The 24,498-nt window shown below is 42.6% G+C and overlaps 1 protein-coding gene across 6 annotated transcripts in view; it reads left to right on the forward strand.

Moving 5' to 3' along the window:
• The window catches only part of LOC142384193 (neuronal cell adhesion molecule-like), a 72,847-nt gene that overhangs the window by 17,643 nt on the left and 30,706 nt on the right, over nt 1-24,498 (forward strand). For 5 of the 6 annotated variants that reach the window (XM_075470232.1, XM_075470237.1, XM_075470236.1 and 2 more), the window contains exons 1-2: nt 9,986-10,084; nt 14,534-14,610. The gene's annotated coding sequence lies outside the window, so the exon portion shown is untranslated. Of the gene's footprint in view, nt 1-9,985; nt 10,085-14,533; nt 14,611-24,498 lie in introns of those variants that run through there. The other variant, XM_075470233.1, reaches the window with a different exon arrangement.

The raw sequence follows: 24,498 nt of genomic DNA on the forward strand, positions 1-24,498 counted from the left end.
CATTGACCTTAAAACTGACAGATTAAATGATGAAATAGTTGTTTTGATCCCTTAAATGAAGGGAACAGATCAAAAATTGATCTAATTGTTGGGGGGGATTCTTCAGTAATAACACCAAGCCACATCTAATCACACAGCTAAGGAATAAGCAGTAGCTGACTGGATAACAACAGCCTGAGACAACAATACCAGCAGCACATTTGCATCTTGTACTCAGCTGCTACATCAAGGGCGGCTGAAATTCTGGCTTGTATATAACGCAGTGCCGGGGATGAAAGCCTCTCTCCCATCAGTGTGTCCAGAACTCAACCTGCTTCAGATTTCTTGGGCATCAGAGGCTGAGAAACGTTTTTAGCAGGGTGTTTCTAAAAATAGGGCCGCTTCACTGCCAAAAGTCTCCTCATTGTTTGTGTTTACAGAGCTTACACTTGGCTTTATAAGTTAGGTAGTTTGAGCTGTAGGTGCGGGATGACTCAGTTGTACATACCTTTAACCCCAAACATTTTACTGCTTCTCTTAGCATCACTGTTGGGTTCTGTGTGGTTTGACCACTACCTCCTCTAAATGTTATAAAAGCAAACTGTATTCTGTGTGTGTGTTTTTTTTTTTTAGGGGTATATGTGAGGGTGAATTATTGATGCGGTGTAAATCCAATCTGCCTCATGACAGGTGTGGCGTGTGCTGTTTGTGGTGTGTGTGCGTGTTCTTATGTGTCTGACTCCCAGAGAGGAGGACAAGAGAGCAGTGCTGTAATTAAAGTGCAGTCTGCAGTCCTGCCCACACACAGCTACAGTAGAGGACCACAGCCTATAGGCTGAGTGTATACCTTGCATACACATGATGACCATTTAGTGTGAAGGCTGAATTTTTCTCCTGCTAATTTCCCCTCCCTTCTTCTTGCTCCGTTGAGCGGTACAGCTTGTCGTTTTTTCTTTTCCTCAGCCTTTCTCTCTCTCTCTCTCTCAACCTGTTTTTCTTGCTCCTTACACTTTTTTCTTCTCTCTTTGTCTCGCGAACTTTACAATGTGCAACACTCAAGCTGCAGCAGCCTGTTATTGTACAGCACGCAGACAAGCTGCTAGGAGTCGACCAATGATATCATCCCATTGTCCCTGTGCTGTCACCTGCACCAGAGAGCATGGACTCTGGGAGGGGAGAGAGGAGGGTGGAAGAGAAAGGTGGATGAAGGAGAAAGAAGGAGGGTGGGTTAGAGCAGTCCAGAGAGAGATGGAAGACTGTGTGGTCTTTCTCCTCTGAGCCAGTTAAAAAAAACAAGCAGATGCAAACATGTATAAGAAAAGGCCTGGAGGGCGGGAGTTATTTACAGTGTTACTGCCAATAAAAAAATTGGTTTGAGTCTGTATTTACCTCAGACCTTTACATCAAACAGTCTTGTATTTGAAATAAATCCATGTTTGTTGTTTTAATATTGTATTTATCCATATTTTGATGAGAAGCATCCTTGCTCTGAGATCTTCCAGCGTTATTATTTGGAATGACAGATGCGAGCCATATCTGATGGCCGGAACTGACAGCCTTAATATGTGATGAATTGGCCACGTAGAGATGCTGATATGACCCCATACACTTTAAATGAGAGTTCAAATTTGCATGTAAATTAACTGAGAAATACAGATATTGAATATTTAAATATTGAAAACTGGCGATTAGTAGAAGCCTCCCTGTCAAACACAGGAACGTAATAAAACAAAAGCTGACTACAAGCTCAATGGACTGGTCTGATAAGATTTTTATTGAGTTTAGCTGGATGTGAAGGCTGTTGGAAACCGCCTTTGCCCCCACCCTCGCCGCTATTGCCGCCGTTTACCAGGCTCATCTCCATCAGGCCTATTAGGAGCCCAAGGCCAGTGCACTAATGTAAAAGGTACCAGAAGTGGGAAGCTTTCTTGAAAATAAACTACAGTCATTTTACAAAGGGAGGTCAATTAAAAGGATGGAGCGAAATTTACATTTAACTCGAGATGATTTTAAAACCGTTTTGTTTGACGATTAGACTTTAAGTGTATTATCTGAGTGGAGCTGTGACTTGAAAGAAGGAGAGGAATAGGAGCTAGTAGAGTCCAGATGCTGGCGGTAGATTAGCAGAGTAAGGAGGTGGCAGAGACTTCTGAGGAATCTCATTGGATATCAGGAAAAGGTGGAGATAGAGTGAAAGTCAGCCTGGAGGGAGAATGACAGAAGAAAGATAGAAAGAACTGACCGATGGCTCAAAAAAGCTACAGGCATGAAGGCCATCGGGAAAACGTTGAGATAACACATTTAAGAATAATAATGACGTGAGTTTGACAGAGTAGGAAAATGAAGGTGATGAAGCGTAGCAGGATGAAAGTCCCAAACATCAGAGAATGAGGTCACATTTAAGGTGAGAGAGGCTCAGTCCAACTTTGTATATCATGCTCAGAGGCATGTTGGACAACATGTTAGGGAATAAACATGAAACGACAGAGGAGTGATTAACACGACTTTGGAAGCCAAATCGAGAGCAAACAAGCAATTTCACCTTGGTGAAATTAGCTTAGAGAAATTATCTGGCCTGTGCTTGTTTGTTTGCTCTGAAACGGCCTAAATCTGAACTTGGACCATACAGTCTTATTCCACTGGTCCAGAGTTCGGTCATTTTGCTCCGTTGCAAATTGAAGCCTTTTGTTTTGGTAAGCCAAAGCCCCTGAAAGGTGGTTTTCTCAAGGCCTCTCAAGACACGCGTTGAGTCCCAATACCTTGGCTTGTCTTTGCGTTGTGAATGTGGAAATGACCTCCCTTTCACCATGAAACATTGCTGTGAGTTTCGCTGCTTTTCTCTTTGATTTCACCAGATTTTCTTCAAAGATGAGTGCGAAGGAGACACGCCCACGACAGGGTATCGATCCTTCAGTGATGCGCTCACATGCCGAGCAGACATACAACCTCACACATACAAACACAAACATTTGCAGATTCATGTTACAGGGAAACCAGTCACCCACACACATGAATACAAAGAGCCCAATACACGCGTGTGCACAAACGCACACAAACAGCAGCCTTGTAGTCAGCACCTCCACACATTCACTGTCCTTTTTAATGCGTCTCATTTCATTTGCTCCATCCTTTGGCATACCTTAACGCTCATATATTTTCCATCTTTCTGCCTCGCTTCCCCTCTCATTCTTTCTCACCAGCTGCAGGAAGGCGATGTGTGTTTATGTGTCAGTCTGCTATAGAGAGGCTGATTAAACCCTTCATGCTCTCTCCTTCACCACAGAACACCACAATGCTTCATCACCGACACTCCCATCCCAACAGCAATCTGCAGCTTGTCTTATATCCAGCTTGTTTATTTTCAACAAAATACTATTTGCATTAAGAAATTGAGCAGAAGCTGTTTTTTTTCTCTGACTTTTTTTTCTTTTTTCCAGTTGAGACATTGAGCAAAAATATGAATTTCGTGTCAGAGCAGGATGCAAAAGACTTGGATTCCCTTGAAAAAAAGCTTCGAATTTAGTCCTTGTGCTGATAGAAACAGCTGAAGAGGAAGTATTTGCAGTTGGATCAAGGTTTTTCTGTCTTGGCTTTCGCTTTGCCATCTGTTCTCTGTACAGTCTCACAGTCTTGTTTATGAGGTGAGGCTTTTATTCTGCGTGTTGAAATAAGTCTTTGTCACCTTTCTGTGCTCATTCAGTTCAGGTTGCCGACGCAATGCAAGGCCAAAAGGGCTGTACGCTTGAAAAGAGGGATACTCGTACACATTGAGCTATAAGCCTGTTATTTATTCGCTTTTGTCCTATTGATTTCCTTGCTTTGACTCCCTGAGAGACCGTCATTCTTGTTGTCTGTACTATATATTTATAGATGGCATGAAGCACCAATCGTTTTGCAAGTCTTATCTTCAGGTTCAACATTTCTTTCCGAGTAATTAATTTGTACTTGTCTACATGTTTGTCCATCGTCTGTAGAGGGTGGGTTTACGTTGAGAAGACAGGTGGTAAGCGAGCCGGGCACACAGCGTGGGTGAGGATGAAGAAGATGAGGAGAAGGAGGGAAGATGAGAAATCTCATTCCCCTCCTGCTGCCACAAACATGCACTTCAAAGATGGTTTTCTGGAGACACCAAGCTCCCTCGGTTGTTGTTGTGTTTGGCTTATGAGGCTAGTAAAGACCAATGACATGAACATCAGTAACGACGGCCGTGCAGCAAATTCAGTTCCTTCCCGACGCTGCTCATCAGCTAAAGGGTTAATGCTTAAGCGTGGCGTTAGATGAAACTGCCCTGCATCCAGTCGGCTCTGGCTGGTGTGATGTATCAGTGGGGCAGGTTGTTTTTGCTTATGGCCATAGCGTTGCCAACAGTAATGAACAGCCTGGATGATGCGCCCCGTGCTGCATCGATCGCGCACTCTCACACAGACGGCGGATGGAAATTGGTCCTAGAGGGGAAGTAAAGGAGGTGCACACATGCCTACGCCTTCTGTGGATACATATGGATGCAGGGATCAGCACACATGCACATACTGAGAGAGAAAGAGTGTGTGTGTGTGTGTGTGTGTGTGTGTGTGTGTGTGTGTTTATTGACACCCGCAGATGCTAGCTGCTCACTGGGCTGAGGATGATCTTCTTATGGGTGACAGTATGGAGCAAATAGAGGAGGAGACCTCCTCAATGGGCCTCTCTTTTCTCTCTGCTGCAGAAAACTCTTGGATGTCTTCCACCTCCCCTCATGTCCTCAGCTGGTGCACTCTGCAGTTGGAGGAAAGCCCTGTACACACACACTCTGTCGATGCAGGCTGCATTGCTTCCTCTCCCGCTTTTTTACCACATCAGTGCCTGCCATATTGCTTTATTCTTTGTGGCTACTATTGGCAGGCGGCTCAAAGTCATTGGCTTGAAAACAGTTAGCTAATAATAGTGAAGATAGGAGGGATTTCTGTCGAGTTCCTAGTAAAACAGTGGCTAAGTGCAACAACAGCGCTACAACAAAGTGTCTTGGTCAGACATTCACACTGATTCCACAGGGAAGCATTGGAGAAAAACACAAAAGAACAGAGACCACACAAACAAAAGGTAAAGAGGCCCGCGGGAATATTGCAAATGAACAAAAATAATGTCACCAGCAAGGGCATTAATGCATGCAGGATGCTTGCTTTCCATTTGTTGAAATTAGTCAGTCAGAGAAAACCATCCGTCCATTTTCATACCAGCTTCAGCCTATTCAGGCTCATGGGCTGAGGACAAAAAACATGATGAGCAGCAAAGATAAGAATAGACAACGATCTTCATGCTAACTTTGATCTACTAAGTTTCCTGAGTGATGACATAACTCATGCTACTGTGGTTCCTGCTGTTGGTTTTAAAATCTCAGCAGCTTTGCTGAGAACAGGGCCATAATTGGAAAAATGTATAGATTGTACAGATATTTTTGGGGATGCAAATTTTTGAAACTGCACAGTACGAAGTCCCTGCACTAACATGGGACGCTCTCAGACTGCAGTAACTTCTTCATAGTTTCTATAACAGCTGTAGGAAGTACCTTCCCTTTTCTTTTGATGTCTACTCCACAGGACCTGAGAACAGGTTTTGATTGGTAGGGATTTTTTCCAATCTTATCCTGTCCTCAGTTTCTCTGTGAGTAGAAACTTGAAATTACAACTACAGCAAGATAATATACATCTTTTTACATCATTTTTGGTAATACAAACCTTCTTAAAGTGTTCCAGGGTTTTAAGACCATTCTCGTTTCTGTTCTCAGATAAATGAGTTTGCTAACTGGATAGTTTCTTTAAAAATGATTTGACTGGCCTGGTTTTTATGCCGGATATGATTTATTTTTTTGTTGTGTACAAAAGTGATCTTTGATAATGATGCCAAAACTACTTCTGCTGGACCAGACATTAAATTGAGCCGGATCACCTCTTGATGATTTAGAGTACGGTGGCCAGACTGAAGCTGTAAACGGTGAGAGGGCAGAAACAAAGAGCCTGTTGCTGCTCTGGCCTCTGTTTAGTTAAACTGTTGTGCTTTTTGAATTGTGTCAGTGAGGTTCTTTGAGTTAAAAAGAAATACGATACATGCAGGTCCTTAACCCCGGGGATGCTTTGCTCCCTGTGTGTGGTAAATCTCCTCTATACTACGCTTTCATTGTTTGTCTTTTTTTTTTTTTTACTGCACTCTCTTTTCCTCTCTCTCCATCTGTCTTTTTTCTTTTTTTCTCCATCATCCTCTCTGTTGTCTGTGAGCATGTTAACACTCCAGCCCCGTCAGTGAGCCTCATGGCACCATGGAAACCAGTCACACCATTCTCCACCAGTGTGTCTTTGTGCATGTGCATGTGTGTGTGTGTGTGTGTGTGTGTGTGTGTGTGTGTGTGTCTGTTCATGGGCGGGATCAGAGTCTTTTTTAGATTCAGAAAGCTGAGGAGAGGTCGCGGCCGCCCATATAGGCGTCTTGCTGTAATTCATGTAAATTCCCTTAAGACCCCGGCCTCTTTGTTTTCCACATTGTCCTCTGAGCTGGATCTGATGCCTGTTTGATCTGTGCAACTTTTTTTAAAAAGTAAAATTTCCTCCACTATATGTAGCTCCTTTGATGGTGAACCAGATACCTCACATCGCCGGGACTGCCTCGCTATGCGACACCTCAGGACTGCTGACCCCCCCCTCGCTGTTATTGTGTTGTAATGAGTTCAGTCAGAGTTAACAAGACTCAAACTGATTCAGATGTGGAGGAGGACAAAGCAACGCAATTGCCAGAGGACAGTGCTGTCCCGTCTTATCAAGCCATTTACATGCTGTATTAGCTCGTAGAGAAGAATTGATATTGAGACCTGACCTGAAAGCGGGACAAAAAAACTGATTGTGCGCAGTGCCCAAACAAACAAGCATTCAATTTCACTTGTAGGGTTGTGTTAGGAGCAAACTTTAGAGAACTAAATCATCCGTGCTTGTCTTCTCATTCTGTCGCTGACTGCAGTATTGAAGTATTTCACAAGTGCCCCCCCCCCCTCCCCTTGCCCACCCTGCCTTGATAGCCTTGTGAACCCAGATCCTTATTCTCTCTTCGAGCCAATCATATTTCACTCCCATTCACATCTCTGAATAGGAAACTCAAAAGGAGTCCTCGCCATGGACACACACACACACACACACACACACACACACACACACACACAGAGTCAGCGTGCACCTCCAGTGAAGAGGGCCCAGTGTAGGCTGCTGCACGAACTTTGTTCTGTTAAAAGTTGCCATTGAAATATCGCTCTTCTATTGGTGTCGTGACAAAGAGCAGGGAGGGCGGCGGTCCTGTCTCAGTGTGTGTCTGAGGGAGCAATGGGCTGGCGGGGATCGCCCTGTGTCTCTGCTCCACAGAGTCAGTGTGCAGAAATAATGCCCATTAGACTTGGTCAATCACGCCCCTCACTCAGAGAAATATGGCCCTTTCACTCATTTCATACTAGAATCCATACACTTTGCCACTATCCATCATTTCTTTGAAAGACGTCTGCCTCAGTGAAAGCGTTTATTTATGATCCATTTTTCATATATATGCATATATATGTGTGTGTGTGCCACCTCATGCGGTGACATTAGACGCTGAGAAAGCTTTACATGCTGAGTTATGTTTACATATGCAGCGCCAGAGGCCATTCATTAGTGAATTAAAGTGAAATTGCTGCACCGAACAAGCTCTGACAGTCTGTTGGCTGAAGGCTTCATTACTGCAAGTAAATGAAAATTATATACGTGTTAAAATATGCCGCCATTAGTGAGTTGAGACACCATTTAGCATGTCCCTCTTGTGCATACAGGTTTCAAATGCCACCAGCCCCTCTGCATCTGAATGCAACACTTTGTCTCTGTTTTTTTTTTTTCAAATGTGAGACTCCATGGAAAAAAGTTTTAAAGGCATCTGAAATATTGAATTCGATGTCAATGGAATAACTAACATGTTGGTGATGTGGTTCACTGGCTCAAAATTCATTAGTTGCAGGGGGGTAATTTGACAGTTAGAATCTCATCAACCTCACAACAGACCATTGATGTATTTGGTGCTTTCTGGATATGTTCAGTCAGCACTATGTCAGCAATATGCAGTTATATATGGATCTGGACTCACTTGCTAAAATGATGAAATGACACATCATGGTCCTGTAGGCATCCAGGAGAAAAAAAAGAAAAAAATACCTTTGAGATAAAGTATAATCTGAAGATATCTGTGTGAAAATTGTTAATGGATGCCCATACATTAAAAACAGGCATGATTCTGTGATTGAAATCACCTCATCGGCAAAGGAACATCTCTGTCGGTGGACACAGTTCACTGTGCCATCCGCATTTGCAAGTTAAAGCTCTATCATGCAAAGCCTATATGAACATGATTCAGAAACGCTGCTGTTTCCTTTCGGCCCAAACTAATTCAGAATTAGGACTGAGGCAAAGTGGAAAACTGTTCTGTGGTCAGATGAACTGAAATGTGAAAATCATAGGGGCTGTATCCTTTGTACCAAAGAGAAATGGGACCATCTAGTATCATATCAGCACTCAGTTCATAAGCCTTCATCTCTGATGGAATGGGGGTGCATTAGTGGCTATAGGATGGCGATTTCCACATCTGGAAAGGCTCCATCAGTCCTGAACGGCATCTACAGGTTTTTAGAGCGCTATTTCCTCCCATCAAGATGACCCGTTTTGTCAGGGAAGGTCTTGCATATTTCAGCGAGACAATGCTAAACCACACGCTGCATCTATTACAACAACATTGGTTTTGTGGTAGAAGAATCTGGGTGCCGGACCGGCTTGCAGTCCAGACCTTTCACCAGTTGAAAACGTTCGGCACATCGTGAAACACAAAATACGACAAAGCAGACTGTTGAGCAGCTAGAATCCCAAATTGTCCAACAGCTGGTCTCCTCAGTTCCCAGATGTTCACAGACTGTTGCTGAAAGAAGAGGGGATGCTACACTGTGGCAAACATGGCTCTGTATCAACTTTTTCTGAGACCTGTCGCAGACATCAAATTGCGTGTTGTCGTTCTTCAAAAAGTAGTAGAGAAGAAGCATGAAGCATGACAATATGGGAATGCTTAAACTAAGTACCTCAAAACTGTACTTAAGTTTAGGAGTAAAAGTATTTAACACAGCTACAATTGAAGGGGAAAGATATGGGGAAATGTGCTTTTTGGATGTAGGAGTCTTAAGTCATTGTTCAGTGTGTCCTTTGATGCAGATAATGTTACATTTTCAGTGCTTTTGTAGTAAGAGGGCTGTTATTTAAGGCTGGGTGCAGAGAAAAGCCACTCTTTCAGACCATTGTTGCCCTCTGCAACCATAGCTAACAGACGTCAAAAGACTTTTCACATCTATTCTTTTAAAAATGGGCTGCAGCAATGCCGGCGAGGAGTCGGCAATAAATAAGCTTCCCCTCACTGAGTCAACTAGATTAGATTGCATGGGGACATCTGTTGTGTGTAGGTGTGCGTTTTCTAACTGTATGGGAAAGGAAGTCCTTAGGACAGTGCCTTGAGGCTGTTCCTTTTTTATCCCCGTAGCTGCTCTGTTTTTCCTCCACCCTTCATTGAAGATCTAGAAGGCTGCATTGACTCGAAAACAATCGGCACAGCTGACATGTCATTTTGCTGTTTGAGTCAACATGAAATTACAGTGTCAGTTTTACTTTTATGCTGTGCCAACTTCATGCGGCAGGATATTACGCACCGTCTTCACCTTATTCCGCCGACACAAAGCAAATAAACCTTTTGAATGTTCAGTGCTCCTGCGCTAACATGTCCACAAACCCCGGCCTGGTAACTTTGCGGTTTCTGGTCGCTGTTCATGTGATACCAGGAAATGTTTAACCCCTATTGTGGATAGACAAAAGGTTGTTTTAATCCCAGTGTGAGAGGGGAGGGGAGGGTTTGTGGGAGGACGGGAGGACGGGTTGGGGGTGTGTTCGATGGTAGGGGGGAATCTGCTCCTCTCTTTACTGTCACTCAGTCACGGCAGATACATCGAGGAATACACAGCCACTGGGATTATGACAGTTGAGCCACGATCTCATGCAACAGATACACAAACTGAGGGGATTTGTCCTTAAAGGTGAGTTTTGATAGTCATGTAGCCACTGTTAATGTACAGAATACAGCCTTTTAATGCCCTCTAATATCTGCAGGTGGTGAACCAAGTTCACTTATTGCTTAGGCTTTCTTTTTTTTTGTTTGTTTAACCTTTCTTTGATTGATTAAAAGCTCCTGGGAAATTATAGTAGCCGATTATTTTATATAAAAGCAACTTCTAAAGCCGATACGTGTGTAATCGTTAATATGAGGTAGAGTACAAAAAAAAACAAGTTAAAAACAATCAGTAGAAACAGCTTAATCATGAAGCTTTATTAGTCTTTTTAAAAAATGATAAATTCAATTTTTTGGGTAATTTACGACCTTTGCTAAGATACGAAAAGACGTTTGATACTGCTGCTTTGAGCTTTCAGATTTCATGATGGTCATTTCTGATATATTTCTATTTTTGTAGATGTGTTTTTTGTACTCAAGGCTAAATGATTCATTCATAAAGTCAGATGTCACTTATGAAAATATTTGTGGGCATATTCTGCTCTTGGGAAAAAAAGAAAATAAATCAGTGGTTGTCTGTATCATGCTTTAACAGTTCAGGTTTTATGGATATAAATGTTGCCTCAGACAATCTTTTGGGTTATAAATAGCGTGCACTTTCCCAACACGTGCACATCTACAAATCCTCCTTTTTCTGCTGTTCTATGAATTTCAGCTCGTATTCAGTTTCATGACAAAAAGAGTGCTTCTCTGCCCCAACAGGCCGTGTTTTTTTTATTAATGTAAATTCCTCATTGGGAGAGAAAGAGTTTGTTCCCACTCTAATTACTTCTCCACTTTTTGGCGTTAATGGCACTTCATCGGGAGAGCGGTATCATCTATGTGCTCAGCCTCTCATTAGGAAAGACTAAAATTAAACCCACAGGCTGCTCCGCTGGTGTTGACCCCCCCTTCCACACTCTAACACACACACACACACACTAACACACACACATGCACACACACATGTACACTCATCACAACACGACACAGCCTGAAGGACAAAACCAACTTCATTAGAGACCGCACTACGTGATCTGCTGTGAGCCATGTTTGTTCGACCTGTTGACGTCTCACTTTACTTTTACCTTTGTCTTACTTTTTTTGACGCGACGTGAGGCTTTTAATTGTGTAAAAATCAACAAAAAAATTGTTGTAGTATCACTTAAAATTGCCTTCCATTTCAGAGTTTACTTCACCGTTGTTGCTGAATGTAACAGTGCTGAATCAGCACGCCGGTATATCTAAGTATAAATGGTTTATGTATGTACATTAATAACGTCAAGATGATACTCTTTATTATTTTTACTGATTACAGTTTTACAGTCTCCAACTTGCATTTATTCAATTTATGGCCGCTTGGGTGCGACGGAATAAGTTGTAAACACATAGTTAACTTAGTTAAATTGCTTATTTATTTATTTTCCAACTGTGGAGCAACATCATGACTGATTTGGAGTCAAGTTGTCACCAACTTGATGTATCTTCATCTTCTGTTGACTCTCCTTTTAGCTCTTTTTTGGTATCCACAAGCTCCGGTGGGAAATATCTGTTAACCATTGAATAATCCTCCAGCATAGTTAGTTTTTGGGATCAGGTGATCGTCAGAGAAGCATAGACGTATAGATCCGAGGACATAAAACCAAAACTACGAGCCTAAAGATGGTAAAATGTACTACAAAAGCGAGGAGAGCTGCAGTGTCGGGCAATAACAATCACTGACAGCAGTCTTTCTCACTTCTGGTGCCTCTTTGATTTGTTCTTCATACTAGTTCTTGTTTTTATGTTCTAAAATGTTGTCAACCTTTCAGGCCTGTAATAGATAAGGCTGCAAACTTGATTTGACAGGAATGGTGGCACCAAAGAGTTCCCTGAGGTGTTGAGGATACAGTGCATCTCTTGCGAGGTGTTTAGTCGTTTCACTCGCTGCCCACCGTTGGCATCATATCAGGCTATTTTCAGTTGCGTTCCTCTGTCCCCTTTCTTATCACCATGGCAGCCGATCCGGACTGAGCTCCGCCCAACTCTGTGGTGTCTAAGGGCAGGGGTGTGGCGATGGGATGGCTGGCACAGTGTCATGGGGGGAGGCTGCTTTTGATGGGATCAGGACTCGGAACAGTCAAACAGGATGTGGAAAGGTCATTTTGTTGTTGTGTCTATTTAGAAGTCTCACTTCTATCAAACGAATGCACAGAGAAGCAGAAACAAAGAGTTTGGTCCCGTCGGGGTCGATATGCACAAGCTGAAGTGTATTTCTGTGCCGTGGTGTGGAGTCAGTGCAGGTGTCAGCAAAATTACAGCGTGATGTCGGGAGAGAATAGCATCTATGTCAGTGTGCTTTTCAGAAAATCTGGGTCAGAATCCTCTTGAATTCAGGGCTGTGGGATGATTAGATTTTCTGTCGTAAGAAGGATTGTATTGACGACACAAGGTAGTCGGGTTTGGAAACTTGGGAATTGCAAAAATAGTAGAAATAATGAAGGTTTTGGGGGAATTGCATACGAAGAGGCATATATGTTTTAGACACACAGAGAGGCTGCAGGATCCAATCTTGTTGTTGAACGAGACAGAATGCAACCAAAGAAACTCGCACGTTACTTGTTTGAAATGGAGTTACTGTAAACCTCCTTGTTGGCAATTGTATCTGTTAAGTGTTGTAAAAAGCAGTGTTCCTATTTAACCAAGTGGAAATGGTGGCTTCTCTCCGTGGGACTTCCAGACTCTTATTTTGAGCAACAGCCTGAAGTCGATAAGCCTTCGCTAGAAGTAAATTGGATTGGCTTCTTCAATCATTTTGCCTGTCAATTCCTTTGGGTGTGTCTGTGTTTACTGTGGAAAAAAAAAAAAAAGAGGGTTTGGCATCACACAAAAGCTGACACAGCAGACTGGAGGTAAAAAAAAAGAAAGAGAATGAATACCGAGTTTATTTTTGAAAAGAAGAAAGAAGAGAACTGGAGATCAGAGGTTTTTCTGACCCTGTGTGTTCACATTTTCACAGCAAAAGAGTCTCGACAGGTGAAACTTGGTGTTGTTGCTTTTATGTGGAGAGACTTTACTCGTAATGCCTGTTTCCTTGACCACAATTATACCAAGACACATCCGTATATTGTCTCACACAGCTGTCTGCCCTGAAAACAGCAAAGAGATGAAAAGAGACGATACATACTAGGGAAGATTAATTCATGAAAGCATGTAAGAGACATGAGTGGAGGAGATAAAGGAGACAATGCAGAGCTTTTATAACCTGGGTGACAAAGCCTTTTGTGACCAATGACTCAATTTTTTTGCCCCCAAAGATTTGTAATCATAATAAAGAGCTGCACAGTTGTCAGGCGAAGCAGAAACTGAAGCTTTTGTTTTTTCCATCTGTTAACCCTGGATTTGTAATTTGAAACATTCTTTCATTCACTGACACAGCGTTGTCTCTTTGAGATGACATTGTAAGATAAGAGATTATCGCGTTTTTATCCGAGATTTGTCTAGAAAAACATTTGTGTAGAGAAATCGTTATTTCAGAAAGCATTCTTCATTTTCGATGTGTCAAAAACATCTTTGTCGCAGCCTTACAGATCTAGCGTGGCTTTCTGCGCAGCTTGTGGCTCCGCGTGAGTCCTGGCCCTTAAGGCTGAGAAAGTGATGACACAGAGGGTAGGGGAGGACATGAAAAAGAAGACACGAAGGAGGAAAAGAGGATTGGTCATGGCAGGTTAAAGAGCAGGAGATGATACTGGATGGGGAGAGGAGGAAAATTAAGACGTTATTGGAGAAATGGGGAGAAGATTGGGAAGGAGAGGAAAGAGCACAGGAGCGAGGAGATCAGTAACAGAAGAAGAGACGGGGGGGGGGGGGGGGGGTGAAAGAGAGGTAGCGACGATGAGAGCAGAAATAGGAAGGTTAAGAGAAGAAGTGATCAGGAAGATTAGACAAGACAAGAGCGGAGGTGAGGGGAGGAGATGTGCCTGCCCTCCAGCTCTCAGCTACAGGCCTTTGTGTCTATCAGCTTGGATTACACACTGTTGCCTCTGAAAATCCATGATCACACTGGTTTACACAGCTTGGGTGTTTGCTTTCTTTTCACTTTCAAATATTGTCACATTCGGGAGTGTCACATTATACATGTGAAACAAACCAAAAAAAAATCTCTCTCTTTTTGTAAGACCAAGGCTTTGATGAAGGGAGATTTCATGTTGGAGCATCCTGTGGCATAAGGGTGACAGAGCAGCAGACGCACCATATGAAAGGATTCTTTGCAGATTATAATCAAGGAAAATATAGAAGTGATCCCATTGGGGATGAAACGGATGCTATTTAAAACGTCAACCTTTGATTTTCTTTTCTGGTTGGTTTAAAGTCCTGGTTGTCTCTACAATGGGAGAACAGGGAAATGTACACAGTGTATATTAAAATGTATTATTTTCTTCCATTTATGTTCAATCAGATTGAAGAAAGACTACAGAGGAAGAAGCAGACAATAAGCCAGGGAGGAAGAGGAGTGAGGGGATTTGGGTTTCTCTGGTAAGTTGGAAACATTTCTTTGTGACTGTGAATCTATTTTTTCTATCACATCTTCTCTGATATCATCGGTTTCCAAAACAGTGTGAACTTCCAAGTCTTTCACAATCAAACATTCTTCTCGGAGGCATTTCCGCTCCCGCAGCATGTGAACACACACAGATGTCAGCCTGTTGCCATGCCAGGCAAGCCTCCCCAGTCTGAATATCTTCATCCTTGACACTGCGAGAGTGTAACGTTATTCATTTTAAGACTTCATCATAAGTGGAGCTCGTGGGTCCTCAACCAGCTATCCAACCTTCCTTTTTTTTTTTTTCCCTCTTTCTCTTTGGGTGTCTGTTCTTATGCCTGCTCTTTTGTCCTAGTTGTGAGGCAAAGTTCGCCGCTTGCTTGACCGCCATTTGTCTCCTGGCAAAGTGTGTTTTAGTGTCAGCAACCATTTTGGCAAGCTAGGTTTGGCAAGGAATTAAAACAAAACACTGTTTATAAGGCTTCAACTGTCTTTTTGATGCATATGGTTGTCAAGGTAACACACCCTCTTATCCTCACCCACTGCTGTGACAGTGGGCGTCAATACTTAGAAATCACAAAATAGCACTTAGAGCCTAAATTGGGCCTGGTGCCCCTCTCTCTTATTGACACTTAAAGCGTCATAATGGAGCGTGCAGTGGTAGAAAAGTTCCCTAATGGCAGTTATATAATTGAAAGCCAAAGCAGCTCTCTTAAGCAAAAGGCCTCAGGATGCATTAGAGCCCGGTGGAATTGGTTTTAATACAACCCTTGATGACCTTTGGCTCGTTCCCTCATTGTGCTGCGCTGAAAGTGTGTCTAAGATCCAGCAGGGAGTTGATCTAATGCTCTGTGAGAGGAGGTGACACAGAGTGATGTGCGTCCACCGTCCACTGGAGTGTGAAGGAAGGATTCAACGCCGGCCTTGCGGCACGCCACATCAGGCAGCGAGGCTGGATGCAAAGCTGAGTCGAGAGTTAAGGGGCTCCGACAGCTTAAATCCCATCTGCCTCCTCTGTTGGTGCTACAGTTGTTTTATTTTTGTCGGTGGGAGTGGGGGGGTGGGATTATCCATTAATGTGCCTGCTCCAACCCTCCTCTTTGCCTCTGCCTTTCTGTCAGCCTGTTTGTCTCTGAATTCTTTCCATTTCTCTCTTGTCATCGCACTGAGGCGGCCGTTTGTTGTGAATGTGCGCTGCGGCCCAGAGAGGCTGAGTCTACAGTTTTCAATGGCCGAGTCACAGAGGGCCACACTTAGGAGCTGCAGACTGAATTTGTGGTTTGAAACACAGTGAGGCGTGAAGTGTCTATTGTGAACAGCTGCATTCAGGGCCCGGGGCCTCCAACAGAAGGCCGCAGAGGTTTCTGTTTTCCTCCACGCTGCTGTCTTTCACAAGTCTCTCACATGGCCGTTGGGAAGTGTGGTATTAATGTTTCAGTGTTTTGATACCAAATAGGGTTGAGGATCCAAGATAAACCTCTTCTGGAGTAGCTGATAAGTGTACATGAGAATGGTTCCATAATTAAATTAGCAAGTGACTTTGATACAACACACATGTGTATTGTTTGAAAGAACACTGGTTAGATAAATAAAATAAATACTGACTCATTACAGTACATTTCATAGGATTGTAGGGTGTTATGTTAAAGATAAACGACGGGAAGAGGCCAGAGCTACATTTGAAGCACTTTGGAATCAAATGTGTTTTGTTTTTGAAAACCTGTTTAATACTTAAACCAAATCAGACCCCTCATTCTGAATGAGGTCACCCTCCTCTCTGCTTCGTCCAGCACATCCTGCCCCTCTGCTGCATCTGATTGGATACAGTTGGTTGCTTAGTTAGCATAACATTTGATGGTCAGTTAGATGGTTACTGTTGGACCAAAATGTCCGGATTAGAGACAGTCAGAGGCCGAGTAGAAGCCAGTCTTCTTAGGTTAATGTTGGTGAAAATAAGCAAGGTGCTTGTGTGCGTCAAACTCGAACACAGACAGCAGAGGACAAAAGTAGTGTGTCGAAGAATGACACAAAATGCTATTTTGGTATGAAAGTTGATCCACTAGTGTGGGAGATCATCTTTTTACATTTACCTATCAAAGAGAAAACCTACTTGCAACTGGCGCTCAGCTTGGACTCTCCTGGCCGCGGCTTTACACTGATGTTAGTTGTGCAAGACCGCAGTCATCGTTCTCCAGGAAAACACCATCTATGAGTTTATATATATTGTTTTTATATTTCTAATCAGATATCTGACCATGTGATATTAAAGACTGGACTGAGGGTAAAGCAAAGCAAGCAAGAAGTGTAGATGGCTGCCGTGCTGGCCTGGCAGAGCAACGGGAAAGATGCCAACCTTCCACTACTGTGTCTGGGTCATAGATTCCAGCCTCATCCTCTGCAACCACATATTAAAACTGATTGTGTAAACAAAAAAATGGGCATCGTTCCTTCAGACTCGACTGCCATCTGCACCACTCTAATATGCTCACAGATCATTGCTCAGATATGGAACAAACGATTCATTTGCTTAACCTTTGTTTTTTTAAACAAACACCTGTAAAGCCTGTATGTTAAGGAGTGGGAGGATCGTGTGTGATTTGTTATATTCACTTAACTTTTAAGCTACGTGTCCATAATGCCAACCAATCTCAACCATTAATGAATGAAGTGAATACAATCTGAATGCAGATAGATAATGATGAGGTGGTTTACCCTTAGGTTGTAAGATCCCTTCTCCCCATTTGGCAAAAAGACCTTTTGTTGCTAGATGTTGCCATCATCTGTTTTGTGTCACATGTCGCCTGTCGACACAAACACAAGCATCCTGGGACCCTTCCAAACAGGGATGGTTTGGAGTTATCTAAATCAACTGAGTCTGTTAATGTAATTAACCTTTTAATATGAATATTTTTGTTAATTTAATCTCATAATCATCAATCATTGTACAGCTTTTAAGCTTAGAAGGCCAAAAAAATGTAACCCGATGCTGTTCTAATGCGGCGTGGAATAAGCCAAACCGTTACCACAGCATGTCAGGCTTTTGTGCACCAGTGCTCATGTACCTGAAAGGTGTTGCCTTCTACTGAAAGTGGAGCAGCTTCTTACTCACGTTCGGGTGTAAAGCAGGTCTGAGATCAAACGAACCGCAGACGAGTAGGTGAGATTCATACGTTTGCAGACGGCCCCTGGGTTGCTTCTGGCGCACTCGTTTCTGATGAACACATCGAAATGTTTCTAAGGTTGGTGTCTGACGCGAGCCTGAGAATTTTCCGACGTCTCCCTGTGTCAACAGTTAGGTTTGTGCATGTTGTGTGCGCTGCATGCGAGTAAGAAGGTGTGGATATGTGCGTTTTCCTGTCTCGCAGACGGACAGGGAAACACAGCGAGTGTTGGAAAGCAAGACATGAATAAACAAACAGATGAATGGTTGGATACAAAGACAGTGAGGGACAGAAACAGGCTGAACGGTGAGAAAGTGGTTGGTGAGGCCCCTCTTGAGAGGCTTCTGCTCTTCTTCTGGTGATGTGAAGAAAGTTTGCTTTGTGTGAAACTGACACACAAACTGCTCAGCAGACAGCCTGAGAGTCTGTTGTGTATCTGCGGTTGCATCTCCATCCTCTCTGCTCCTTTCTCTCCGCTCAGCCTTCCTACAGGCCATGTTCTACCTCGCCCTCTACAGTATTTAAGTGGATTACCTAAGAGTTATATGTTGGAACTGTTTCTTGGACCCAGCCAGGCCTGCAGATATTTCCTGCTTCCAGTCTTTATGATTAGCTGAATGAATCACCTCATGACATTCACTTCAAATTTAGCATACGGACATAAGATCAGTATAAAGCCTGTCATCTAAATCTCTAATGTGAAGAAATCCAAAAGCAGCTGCATTTCTCAGGTTGGCTTTAGAAGAATTTCTGCCGTTATTCTTCATTTAGACGGAAAGCTGTAGAGAAAATTCTAGGCCAGGTTGTAATGGGCCACGCAGGATTCCATTATTGACTGCAAGATTAAAGAGCTTTGTGTTCAGTTTTTATTTTTTTTACACACTGCAAAGGTCTGATTTCTCGAAGACAGAGAACAGGGAAGATTGTCCTCGCACAGTTGAATATCTGGTGGGATCTAGGTGTTTGGAATGGCCTCTTAGAAACCAAATGATTTATATGACTGGAAGGCGAGAGGTCCTGGTTCAAGGCCAAGTCTATCTGCTGATCACTATAAACAGCCAGCTCGCTTGGTGTTGTGCTGGAATACAAATGGCTGAATTTAGATGTAACCCCCGGCTTACCTGCATCTCAGCAGAAGAGAAATTAATGAGAAATCTCTGTGCCTCTGCTGTGATGGAGAGAGTTAAAGAACTAGTAGGGATAGAATGTGACAGCACACTGAAATGGACTATTTCCTTCATTTCTACTGCTTAGAAAATGACACCAAGTCTCCATCTTCCAATATAGTATTTTTTCTGTTTGTTTTATTTTAGTGGTTCATTTAACAGTGGCAATACACATAGATGAGCATTCCTGCAAAGAAACAAAGTCAGCAAAGAGGGTTTTTTTCTGTATCGTTCTTGTATAGAAATAACATTCATCCATCATATAGACTAAGCTTCTTTCGGCACAGATTTTAAAGTATCATCATCTGCTTGGCAGTAACTCTTTCATTGGTCATGTTTAACCCCCGGGGCCCAAACAAACTATGTAACGACTTCGGTCTCCTTCCCTGGAAACAAGCCGCGTGCACCGTGTGTGGCGACACTTCTCAACCTTTGCAGTATGGTACCTGTGCCGCCTGAGAGAGGCAGTCAGATAAAGCTCCTCTGAAACCTCACCCAACCATTATCACTTAGCAGACACTTCCCCTGCATTAGCGGCCGGTCTCATCCCTTCAACTGCAGACACAGGACGGAGACTGTTAGCAGTAGCCGGGCGGACTGTTAGTGCTAAATGGGAGCAATGTTTCCTCCAGAATCACTGTTAACGGGGGGGGGGGCTCCTGATGGAGCAGTTGTTGTTGGGAATGTTATTTTTGACGTGGTCGGACGATCTGTAGAAAAGGAAAAGTGTTTGTCTGAACTGCAATGCCCTCTGGGCAACACACCAAACCAACTGGGAATGCACTCAAACTCTCCAAGTGATGGATGCAATAGAGAAATCTTATAATACTGTAGAAATACATCCAGAAAATCAGGTTGTTTTTCTTTTATTTTCTCTCGCTCTGTTGAGTATCTTTGTATGGAGAGTTCCACAGAATAGAAGGGGCTCCTTTTAACAGAAAGTTAAATCCCTCATTAGTCTCATCAATGCTCATTAGCTGACATTTCAGTTACTCACACCCGCGAGACAGATAGAAACATGTTAACACTAAGCCTTGGTGAGGTGCCAGCATTCATCAGCAGTTACTCACCAACAGGAATTTTTTAATCTTTAAAACTCTCTTTTAAACATTTCACAAGTTAAATATAATGGGGTCACCCAATTACTTGCTGACAAAAAAAAGTACTCCCCTCCGCTTAAGGGAGATGTTATCTCTCCCTCTGTTATTCCATTTTTGGTGAACTATCACAAGTTTCCCAACCTTCAGAAATTAATTGGATCACATGCCGTCTTAAGCCCTTGGAAGAGGAATTTAGAAATGAAAATTCATCACGTCCGCTCTTTAATTCAGATACGATCAGAGTGTCTTTGCTAAATTGTCTGCTTAGATTGGAGCTGTTTGTTGAGTTTAACATATGAAAACCTGACTCCTGAAACGGAGTGGCGATAGTTCGGGCCAATGTAATCAGAGCTCATTCAGACTTCAGGATCTGTGCAGCCGACACACTATGGCCACATTACGCTTCGAATCTGCAAGCTATGTGATGTATTTAGGTGAAGGAAAGGTTCTCATGTGAGTTAGATTTCCGAGAAGCATTGATTGAACGCAAAACTGGAAACGGGTAACACACACAGCTCCGCTCTAATTGTCTCTAATAGTCTTAATATTATTAATATTTTGAAAATGTTGCCATCATATGAATCACTAAAGGGCCTTTGTTAATATAAAACAAATAAAATGTCATCGACAGCAAAGAGCAAAAGTTCTGCTTTTGACAAGGTCTTAAGCTTGATTGTTTCCTTTAGTAAAAAAAAAAAAAAAGACCATGATTTGATTTTCTCACACTTTGAAAGGACTATTGTTTGTCTCGTCTACATCAGAAATTGGATGGTGAGTCCTTTTGGAAAGCAGTGAAGGGGAAATGATTTGTATTCACCTGCCGTATCTGAATAGAGCTGAGGAGGGGCGGGGAGAAATAGAGGGGGCTGTTACATAGTGCTTCCTTTATGTGATAATGGATTGCTCTGACATTCACACACATTGTGATGTGGTGTGTCTATCAGTCAATACTCAGGGCTTGTGAGATGAATGGCAAATTTTAAACAGATTCCTTTAAACTGTCTTGCATTGACACAGCAGGTGACAAAGTTACTGCCGTGTGCTTCTTATGTGTCAAACCACCAAGGCAAATGCACTGCAGCTTATGCACTCGCCTTGTAAGTTTCTTCATCATCATCCTGCAAATGAATTCCTTTTCTCTTTGCCTTTTTTTTTTTTTTTTTTTACGTGGCTGCACTCTCTTTTATTAGCCCAGCTGGGCAACTGGATTCTTCTGTCAGTCGCACAATAGAGACCAAGTGAAACCGGGGACGGGCAGTAATGAGCAACTCCTCTTACAGTGTTACATATAGACCGGCAGCAGTGTGGGGAAACCTTCTGAAGACAATGGAGGGTTTTGAGAGGTCTCTAACCCTCTGAAGCCCTTCTTTGATTGAGCTTCCTGGCACTGGACTCCAGTGTTGGGGAAGATTGTTGAGTGGGAGCTGTGAGTCCAGGGGTGGGGTGGGGGGGAGATGAGGACCCTCCTCGGCACTGACCTTTCACAGACACAGGTGGGATGGAGTGGAAGGAGGAGTAGGGAACTGTAGGAGAGGCCTATTGTGGTGCTCTTTGATTGTAGAGGTGGCTCTCAACAACACTAAAACTTGCTGCCTCCATCCACCTGCAGCGGATTTTCTCACAGTTTGCTTTTCTCACAGATTACTTGTCTCACTTTTGAATGACACGTTGCTGTAACACAGTGTTCATGCTTTGTTTTCTGATGTTGTTGGTGGATTTTCACAGGTACCTTCCATCAGAACTCTCTGACCACATCCATACCTCTCGTATACCTCTGGTAATGGTCGGTTGGTCCACCATCTTTATTTAGACTAAACCAACTACTGCTGAATTAACTAAATTAGATATCCACATCTTTTCCTTTTTTCTGATGTACACATCAGAGTGTTATTGTGAGCATGTCACCACACTGATGCTAGCATTTATAGAAGAGTAGAGACTTTTTTGGTCTTCGCAGGGGATTTTTATTGACTTTTACAAATGATGTAAGTAAAACAAAGAGCACAGTCCCCACCCTACAACACACGTCCCGAACACCTTACAGTCACATCAAAGCTGTGTATATATACAGTATATGTGTACATACAAATTTAAATAAAAGACTCCATAACTTCACAGTTTATACAACACTCCATCCATATAAATGGATCCCACAAATACACAAAAACTGTTGTATAGATTAATCCAGATGCAAGACATCGTAGATCCAATCGAAATGTGAGGGGCCAATCTCTTCTGGAGTTGCTGCTTATTGTCTGTATTTGAGTTTGATTTCATCAGAAAATGAACCCTCTACTCTGTGAGGTTCTTTTCACAACCTTATAGTGTGCTAACTCATTTTTTTCCAACTTCAGCTTGGAGAGTACATCTCTTTTTTAGCAAGAGGCTGAGGGCAGGAAAGCCTCCTTCAATTCCAAAATAATGCTATCTAAATACCGCTTTTTAGCATATTTTAGATGTCGATCCATTGTGCAGGTACCTTTTTGAGCTCATGACATGATTAGAAAGTAATTTGTTGCTCGAAATCCTTTTCAGGCTGTTCTGATGTATTCAGATTATTTGTATCAAAATGGTCACAGGATTTTGGTTTAATTCACAAATAGCAGACCTCACTTTCCACCTGCTAATTTCTCTCTTTTAAATGACATGCACTGGCAATCCGCTGCAGTAACATATTGTTCCTGTTCACTTTCAGTGTTCATGCTTTGTTATCTGATGTTATCTGCAGATTTTGCTAGACCGAACGGTATAACACAGACTGCTCTAAATGACCAATCGCTCGCTGCCTTCCTGCATACTGTATCAGCACAATTCAGATTCCATTAGAATGGTGTTTATTATACAGTTGTGCTGTTCTAGAAAGGCCTGGTCACATAGACGCATTTTCATTGTGCTGCCACGGCTGACATGGTCCACAGGAATCTGTTTGTAACAAAACATCATAGCTTCCAGTTCGTGTGAGTCCGAGGTAAGCATTTCCTGCATCCTCTGTCTCACACAGACTCTTTCTGTGGCACCCCCGGCCCTAAGCTTAGAGTAAACTCCACATATTGGCCCCATCTTGAGAGACCCTTTACATGTGGAGCAAACCATCCGGTGAGGACATGGTGCCTAACTGAGATTCTAATCATACCTCTTTTGTTAAGCTCAGAGGACGTTGAGAGTTTCTTTTCGGCCAAGCAGATGTCAAGCGTACAGTTTCTGTCCTGCGTTATTCCTAAAATGACAAATGGGTCTGGGCCTCTTCATCCCTCTTCTTTTTTTCTTTTTTTTTGTTCCCATATGTCTGTGTTGATGAGAGAGTTGACATGGAGATCTAAAAGAACTGGGTGATTGCCATGGATACAGAGTGCCCTTTCATAGTGCAATTTTGAGTGTCTGCACTCTGCTAAAAAGTGAATGGAGAGTGCCTATATCTAACATTTCCCAGCATTTGCTCAGCTATGGAGCTGGATTGTATTGCAAATTATATTGCGTACTATGTATGCATGGAAGTTTCTATCTGCTGTCTCAAAGGATTTGCAAGTCTTCCCACAGGAGATTGGTTTTATGTTGATGACTTTTTTGTAAGCTGGTGTGTTTCTGTTGCTAAAGTGCATCTTGTGATGTTGTATGCCGAGGATTTTAAGAGCCTTTTTAGCTATTTAAGAACCCAGTCTCCATGCATTCCTTCCACTCTCCTGCATTGGCTCAGCACAATGAACATCTACTCAGCATATGAATGGCCTCACCCGTGACACTCTCACGTGTAAGGGCAAGCAAACACAAGCTCGGTCCACGATGTCCTGCTCTGGCCCAGTGTGTGATGGATATGTGAACAGATGTAAATATGAATGTAGGCACAAATAAAAAGGTTTAGGAATACAGAATAATCTTTCAAGGAGCAAAAATAGTTTAGGGATTAGCTGTCAAAAAAAGGCCAAGTTCAGGTGCTTAAAACTTGCTATTACCTATTATCCTGAGGAGACAGAGAGGGTGTCACTAGGGATGGAAATTGATAAGATTTAATTTATACCAATGCCATGATCTATGCTGCTTATTGATCCGGTTCTTCATCAATTCCCTTTGCAGTCCTTCACCCAATTTCCTGTGAGGAAATAAGTACACCACAGGTATTCAGCATCAGCACAACTACTTTTCTCTCTGAAATCCTAAACAGAGTAAATTTTGTGTTCAGTTTCTTTGCCAACTCCAGACAGGTAATGTGAATAACATACTAAACTAATTCGAATTGTCAATTTCATTTGTATTTCATAAAACTGTAATTTTATAACATCTTATATTTATACCAGACTATAGCAGACTATGTAACCTCAACCTAATGGAATTGTGATTCTTCTTCTGTTGAGAAATGATGCAAAACTTTCACAGAAATGTTTGTGACAGCACAGGGACACTCACCTTTTCCTCACTCATTACTTTCTCTCTCAGTGCAGCAGCTGGGAAGAGGTTTA

Source organism: Odontesthes bonariensis, chromosome 7, assembly GCF_027942865.1.
Source record: "Odontesthes bonariensis isolate fOdoBon6 chromosome 7, fOdoBon6.hap1, whole genome shotgun sequence".
Taxonomy (NCBI): Eukaryota; Metazoa; Chordata; class Actinopteri; order Atheriniformes; family Atherinopsidae; genus Odontesthes; species Odontesthes bonariensis.